Here is an 8,830-nt window from a genome sequence, read left to right as displayed (position 1 = left end):
ACTTGCCTTTCCTTTTCTGTGAACAAATGTAGCACCAGGTATTAAATGATACTATACTGATGCCTACGAATTTGAAAGTTCAAAATCCAAAATTTCTTAAAATCGGATTAAATGCAATTTAAAATTCAATAAACGAAATTTTGCCAAGCTTATTTCATAATGTAAGTGACGGTAAAAATTGCCATGCGTGTTGACGTTGATTGATAAAAACACTCAGCGTATTCACAGTCCTAAAATGAGGGAGATAATATCCCCAAGACTCATTGTGCTTCTGAAATATCAGACAATGCAACACGATTTCTTGTTTTGAATTAAATAATTTAAACGAAATGCGTTGCTGTCTCGAGAGATCAGCGATGGTATAACTTTAACGGGATGTTTATACAATGATCCAATGCTTTTTTCCAAATGTCACTAAGACCCATCAGCATAGAATTCGTTTTGATTATCATAACGACTTAACACGTGCAAACTCAACTGTGTTTTGAAACGTAATACTGTAATGGGTTAGATCAGAAAGAGATTATCCCTGGACTGATTGTGTCGGCCTTGAATTATAGTGAAAATAATGAGACTTTAGAGATAGAAATTGTTATGCGTTAATTGAAATTTTGTATCGATCGTTACTAGTGAAAGTATAAAAAAAAATTGTATATTTAACCAATCATTCGATCTTAATAGCTAATAATTGTGCTAAATCGGCGGCTAGATGAGAGCTGCAATATGATATTGATATGCACTGTACGGTGAAATGGGATGTATTGGAAAGAAATTGATGTGATGAGTTGTGCAGGATGATTTATTTAGTTTTCAAAATAAGTTTTTTTTTAATGTGTCAGAAAATATGCTTCAGAGAACCTCAGAGGCACATTTCATGTATATCAAAATCGATTATTATTTGGAATTTCCCTGTAAAGGGTAAGTAAAAAAAATACTCCAAAGTTTACAACATGCTTGTTTCAAAGTCTGTACAATAGACAGTCTGTCTAGAGCATAGAATATGTCAATGTAAGTTTAGAATCAGATACAGTATAGTCAAATAATGGAAGAGACTGCATAATACAGCTTAGTATAAGACTGAACTATTAAGGAAAATTTTTGAAATCTGGAATTGAGGCGCTAATGAGAAGAGTTAAAATTAATCTTCTAATCACATTTATTAAGGATTCAGAAAATTTAACCGATGAAATAATTGATAAACATCTAAAAAAAAAAAAAAATAGCAGGAAATTTTATACAAATTTAACCCTCTATTCTCAACAGAAAACTACACATTGATCTATTAACACCTTGACGTCTTATTTTTACCAGACAACACTGCATCAGTGCGTGCTAGCTCATCGCTCCTCCTTCATGTGTGTAATTGATGTTTCTGCGGGTTATTTGGTCCGGATTCTTTTACGAGTGTAATTTCGCACGCGGAATGATTTAGGTGATCCAGGAATGCTGGATTACACGGATTGTTTTTTTTATAATTGATAAAGTTTCTGACGTTGTAAGTAAAATACACAGATGTGGGACCGCGGGTATTGATCTTTGTGACGAACAGATGGTCCAAGTCTGTATTTACACATACATAATACTATTAAACGAGTTTAGCCATAATGAAGACGGATGTGATCGTTTCACCAGAAGTGTTGTGGACATAGGACAAGCCAGCATAATTTGTTCACTTATCTCTAAAGAACAGAAATGTAGCTCCTGGTTTATCGATTGTCCATAATGAGTAATGAGTACTTCTGTCGCCGTTGACCATGTGCGGCAGACATGCCCAATATTATTTGTAGCAGTACAATTCGTGTGGGAAAATCTTCCTCCTAGCAATCAAAGTGTGGATCAAATAAAACCACTAGTTTAAGGTTATTACTGATTTAGAAATTCCTTAGACCTAGGGTCTGATGACATCAGTCTGAGATAAGTAGACCAGGGGACGTAAATCCTACATACTGCCTTAACAAGATTGTCTTTGTTGTAGAAATATGAAAACGATGCTTCAGTATCACACTGTTAATATTTAACGTATTTGAGTTTTTTTTTTAAATATACATATCGCCGTTTTAGATTTTTTCCCAAACAGATACAGATAAAATTTTATTTTTATGGTTTAGCATTTGAAATTTGAAATATTTAATTAAGAAGATTGTCAAGGATGTTTCATGAAAAACAAACATTTTTTTTTTCTTTTAAAGTAAAGGTTTGTATTCCTTTAGTTTGTCAAATGCATGGATATTAGATATGCATATATCACATGCAAAAATACAAATAACATCAAAACAAGTATTTGCTGTTATCATTTAACTATTTTAAAATGTGGCGGAATATCTCTACCATCGAAGATTGAATTCTGGAAGTATATGTTTTGTTTTCCATCTGATTAGTTCAGCTACAATGTCATAACAGAGTAAAGTAACAAAGAACTAGTATAAACCTTATTTATTTTCTTCGCAAGGAATTATTTTTCATTTTGCCTACTATATATATACTATAACGTTATTTCCTGGTACATAATACTGATGTGAAAATGTTTCATGTGTTATTTGGGCCAGTATCTTTCCTTGTATTAATGCCAGCACACTGCTAACACCTGCCATGTAGCTACTTAAGCTATATTCTTTGAAAAAAAGAATATGTTTTTCTCGTTATCAAAAGGAATGAAGATATTTCCTTTGTCATTACCAGTTGTAAGTCTGACTTCAAAGAATGTCGTCTCTACTAATTAGGCGTTACTAAACAACACCTGTGTCTATATTGACCTTGCTACAACGCGTATTTTTAATATATATTTTTCTCTCTTTTGGCCACTTCGGCGTTCCTTCTCATTGCCAATAACTATTAATCTGTAGGTTAGACGGACAGTTCAACATGTGTTTATTCCCTCAAGAACGTATAATATAATCAATTATACATTCCTGACACTGTTGGGGTAAGCTGGAGTGCTTCTATTAGAACATCCGGTAATTACTTCCCCGATTTGCTACCATTAAAGACTGAATTTTGTGGAAAGTTGTAATGATATTTACTTTCAACATCACCCATTAATGTATATTTATATTTCCAATGTCGACCAATGTTCTCAGCCCCATATATTTTGAATCGTGTAACAAGTTATTCGATATCATGGCGTCTTTTGGAGTTGCAATACATACGGAAATAGAATTGCATTCATCTACTACAAAACAAGAACAACACTACTGTTTTTATATCATATTTGTCCCGACATAAACAGAGGCATATAGGCTTTATAACCAGTTTGTCCTTGGTTCACTTCGTTTTTGGGTGACCCTGCTTTAGCGCCGATGACCTGAAGTGACCACCGAAGAGTCAATAGTACATTATACATTGGTACTTTTCTCTGAATCCCCCCAAAATTATTGTAAGTCTTTGACAAATTTTACAAAATTGACAAGTTATTCCGATTCAAAAGAAAAATAAAAAGTAATAAACAATTAAAAAGAGAGAGAGAGGGGGGAGAGAAAGGGAGAGAGAGAGAGAGAGAGAGAGAGAGAGAGAGAGAGAGAGAGAGAGAGAGAGAGAGAGAGAGAGAGAGAGAGAGAGAGAGAGAGAGAGAGAGAGAGAGAGAGAGAGAGAGTGAGAGAGTGAGAGAGAGAGAGAGAGAGGGGAGGGGGGGGGGGAAAGAAAAAATTCTGTCGTCATTCAAAAGTGAAAATGGAAAACAAGATCAATTTGCAAAGCTAAACCAAAGTATAGAAAAACACCCTATATAATATGATGACATAATCTGATTTAAATTGGTTTGATGGATCGAGAAATATCATGTTAGTGAATATTGATGAAATTCCTGTATAATTACCTGTTACAATATACATCTCCTCAAGATGTTTTTACTCAAAGTTTTGTCGTTTCCATTATTTTTATTGAAAATTGATTGAAACTATTGAATTCCTCATGTAGAAAAAGCGTTACCATGACCTTTATCGTCAATGTCGTTTTTGTGTTTGTCATTTTGTGTTTGATTCGAAACAAAACCTAAAAACAGAAGGTGATGAGTCAAAGAGTATGACTAAGGGGGACACGTGTATCCTGTATTTATTGGCGGTTAAATTAAGTGTTCTTCTCACGTCTTTTGTCATTGTCAAGTTGAATTGTTAGACATGACCAATTCATTCTCATCACAGATGTCAACATTGTCTGGGTTTTGTCCGACACAGAAATACCATCAGTTTATCTTAAATCAAAAGTAGACTAAAGAAGGAATGTATTAATGGGACATCGATCTATAAATAGTAATAGGTCTGAACATTACTCATCGACAGGACAGAAAACATTAAAAAAGGGAAAAAATAAACAGTTTTATGTTTTGCGGAAGCAATGAATATGAAACAATACAAATAACACACAAAAGCCATACAACAAAAGAACAACGTTTTTGAATAGATGAAGATTTAAATTCAGTTGATCCAACCAATGAAGTAAACTGCATCATACATCTGGTTAGTCCTTAAAGGACTCATCAGTGATCATTAGAGCCTAATCGTGAAACTTAGGAGTAAATTCCGTGAATTTCATACATATGATATTTCTAGAGGAATGCTAAGCACATGTGTTTCTTCTCAACTATTATATAATATTTGTACGAGTTATAACTTGCAGGTTACTGCAAACCTCGGAGACTAATAAATGACTTCAACACACAAGGTTAGACACGCTTACCAATGGGATCTTCATTGGAACAGACATATCAGAGTTTTATGTGTGCTCCTGTATATTAACTTCACTACACAACTATAAAAACAAGAAACTGGTGCATTATCAATCATCTCTACACTAGTTGATTGACAGCAATGGAAAATAAACAGACTAAGTCATTGTAAGCCGATCTGCATTCATTAAAGTCTGCGTATCGTAACAGAAATCAATGTGTATTCTCTCAAACTAGCGTTAAAAAGTGTAATTAATTAGCAGATGTATTCATTTCTATGTTGTCAAAAACGTAGGTTGATATAATGATTAATTACCTAAAAAGTCAATAAACCTTTTATTTTCTACAGAATAAACATTTACATATTGTGCTACAATGTAATTTACCAAACATTTAGTAATATAGTGAAATTATATTATCCATATATTTACACGGACGTAAACAAAAACATTTTATCGTTGTTTTCATTGATGCTGATCATCAATTTACCGTATAAAGTACATATACCATTAAATATGATATTTATTAATAGTTGTGAGTCTACTAATTTAAAACAATTTGGTTTTTGCAATGTTATTTACAGAAAACACTACACTATATATGTCAGATAACGTAGTTGATTAATAACATATCACATATACTATTTACCTGTAAATCAGACAGAAATGACACATTTCAGACAACTCTTTATATTGTGAGTTCTTTAAAGATCTTGAAATGCTATCTATAACAAAGAATGTACTTGTCAGCCAATGACACATCTATAAGGTTACGTCATCGTTTAAAATCATTATTATATAAAGTAATTAATGTTTTATGCACCTCGGCGCATTGACAAGTGTAACTGATGCCAACTTTACCATACCACAAACTCCATTCAGAGCGGTTATTTACTGACCATCAAGCATGGAAACTTATTTGATCAGGTGTTAATATGTGGCTATTCGCAATTTCCCAACAGTAATTCTTAGCGCCTTCAAAGTCCCTTATCACTGTGTCTTAATTAAATACAGGTCTTATTGCGGTTATCTAGTCAGTCCAGATGTGTACTGAAGAAGTAGGGACAACGACTATATCTCACATACGATATGCTTACCAAATCGAGAGGGGGCGTTCAAACACAAATATAAATGATACAGGACATCGCAATATGACTCTCCTTTAAAAAAATCATTTAGTAGATATGAAAGAAAATGTCTCATTCAAGGTTTCCGGGTGCGATTCATAACTTCATAACTCAAATCACCCAACATGTTTTGTTTGACAATAATTGTAACGGCTATTTGACTTGATAATATATATTTACTTTGAACAAAGGAACACAGCTTTGGTAAGTTGTAAAGGTACTGTTACATGTGCCTGATTAAATGAAATTGTGCTTGCATGAAATAACAGAATGCAGACCTGACTTATTTGGTAAAAAAATATTCACATAGGAAAGGCACTTAGAGAGAGCTCATGAAAATGGACATCAGATATTCCTTTCATAACTTGACGCCATCGAAACATGTGAAAATTATAATCGGCGAAGGATCACCATCCGAAAGAAAAAAATCGTAAACATGCTTAAATTTTCTTGTGAGATAAAGGACATTAAACAAATGAGACAATCACATCCACTCGAATTAAGTTTGAACTTTTGATCTATGAAGCCATTGTGATCATACAATATATTATTTCAGATAACTTGACGTATCGATTATTTTCCCAATCAATCATAAAATCTCTTCTGAATAATATATGAACCAAATACAGCACAAAGCTGATTTTTCACGATTCTTTGATCGTGTCATGATAAATTTGTCATGTTAATCATCTGATCAGTCAAACTAGGACATCTCAACCTATCTAATATGTATGAGAATGTTTCCCTACTTATCGCCATTGTTTCAGAAATATCACACTTAAAATAAGCTTTCAACTACGATGTAATGACCTTGAAGCAGCATGTGTCCTTTACAAATAGATCACAAATGTTGTCTCTGTTCCAGCGTGTTGTGGTATTGAACAGGTGAAACAATTTCCCAGTGACAGGTCAGACTTGACAATATATCAGGGTTAGTTGAGTAAGTATTTTTTGTAAACATCAGTTGACTCATAGAACACATCAGATATTTTTTCCCTTTGATAGCTTCAGTTATTTTCTAGTTTGTGGCTATACTATAGTTTTCTCAAGCCAGAACAATAAACTATCAGTCATGATATATTTTGTATATCCGGATGACCAGGATTGTGTAAACATCTTGATTTACAATACTCCAATTAATTAACAGGTGCCAAAATACAGGGCTGAATTATACTTTTGTATATTTGACATGACAATCAAATAAGGGGTTAGAGCAATTTCTTTGAGTCAATTATTATTTTTTAGCAATGATACTACGACTAATTGGCAAAACTTGATTATACAAAACTGTTCCAATATTAGCAATCATTACAAGGTAAAAACATTGGAGAAGAAACTTTGAGCAGTCAAGGACGGATCATGTTTTTTTCTAATCATTGCACCTTCGTTTCTTACAATTTTAGTTAAAGCATTTCTTTTTAGACCATTTCTTACTTACATGCAATACTGTTGTTGTCTCGAAATATTTCAAGAAAACATGTAATACGTTGCGGGAACAACCAATGGAAAATGTCGCACGCCCTTTCGGGCTCAAACTAACAACCTTTGGTCTTAATGCGGACACTTTGTCGCTTGATTGTAAGAAAAAATCAAATACCGAAAAATAGAGGTATGTCTCGCTTCCACGGACCAACAAATACATTAAATCATATTAGTGTGATAGACAATTCCTCTAGTCGCTGTAAAGTCAAACAAAACCATCTTAAATCGTAGTAAAATCTCGCGTATGCTCTGTATTTAATGTCTTCTGTTGTTGAAGCTAATAGGATGTACTTTTACACTGCATTCTTCTTCGCAAACCACATAAAATATCTCATTTTTCTTCTTGATGTTCTCCTGCCACTGGGTAAACATACATCTTAATCTTACAAGAAACATCTCAAATCTTTTTAGCGCAAATACATCAAATATAAAGACAGTAAATGGAACCAACTTCAATACACATGGGCAGATGCTTGTATTAATTACAATGAGTTTTCCCGTCGGATTGATTAAAAAGCGACAAGAAAACTTTACAAAATTTTCATCTTTCTCAAATCTTGTAAATCCGATGATAAGAAAGAAAACTATAACAAAACAAACAATTATATGGAGAACCCTTGAAAAAGGACGAAGAGAGTAAACCAAGGTGTTCCGGAAGGGTAAAGGTAATGTGCTTCATTGACCGCCATAAGAATACTTGTCAGCTCAAATTAGTAATGTCACATCGTTCTTCAGTTAGAAGTTTAACAACACTGAAACCGCCAGGTATGCTAACGAACATCGGACACATTTTACTGGACAGCACAATATAAAATAAAATATTTTCCAATGAGATCATGATGATTAACATAAAATGTACTATTAATCTTTATCAACATTCACCTCTGAAACCCTGTATTATAAGTTTATCTGTCAGCCTTCCATATCTTTCACAGAATTCTTACTATTGGGAACAAGCATCTAGATATCGAACTAACTGAAGGTTAAAGAAGCAGGATTGTTATTATCTAGAAATGGAAAGTTCACCGACATCATACATCTTATTGGAAATCGATATCAATATTCTGGTTGAGGTTCTTTTTGACAAGAATACATATCTTGTCATGATCGGTACTCCAATATCATCGTTGTTATTCTGGCTAAGTCTGAGAGCAGTCGTCAGATATAGAATAGCAATACAATAAGGGTCTCTGTTCGCTTGATACACCATAATGCTGTTTTGTTCTAGTTTCGCAGTAAACGTTGGATTGTGAAATGTCAACGGTGGGATTCTATGTATATCTGTTCACCGGAATGATATTTATAGAAAACGTATATGAAAAAGAGTAGCGCATGCAGCAGAGGTATAATAAATATTACAATGATTACATAACGACAACACGACGGTAACGAAACATTGCTTTTATACAATTAGTATTCATTTTAATTTGAATACCAATTACACACTAGGACAAGAAAACTAATCTGGAGCATCTTTACACAAAATAGTTTCTTTTCAATTAACACATCTCATTTCATGTTTTGAAAGTTATTCAAGTCTATCCGCTATATTTGTAGAAATA

This window comes from Ylistrum balloti, unplaced genomic scaffold (genome assembly GCF_031769215.1).
Source record: "Ylistrum balloti isolate Yb309-2 unplaced genomic scaffold, AGI_CSIRO_Ybal_v1 Utg369674, whole genome shotgun sequence".
In the NCBI taxonomy this organism is placed as follows: Eukaryota; Metazoa; Mollusca; class Bivalvia; order Pectinida; family Pectinidae; genus Ylistrum; species Ylistrum balloti.
This window is presented reverse-complemented; position numbering follows the sequence as displayed.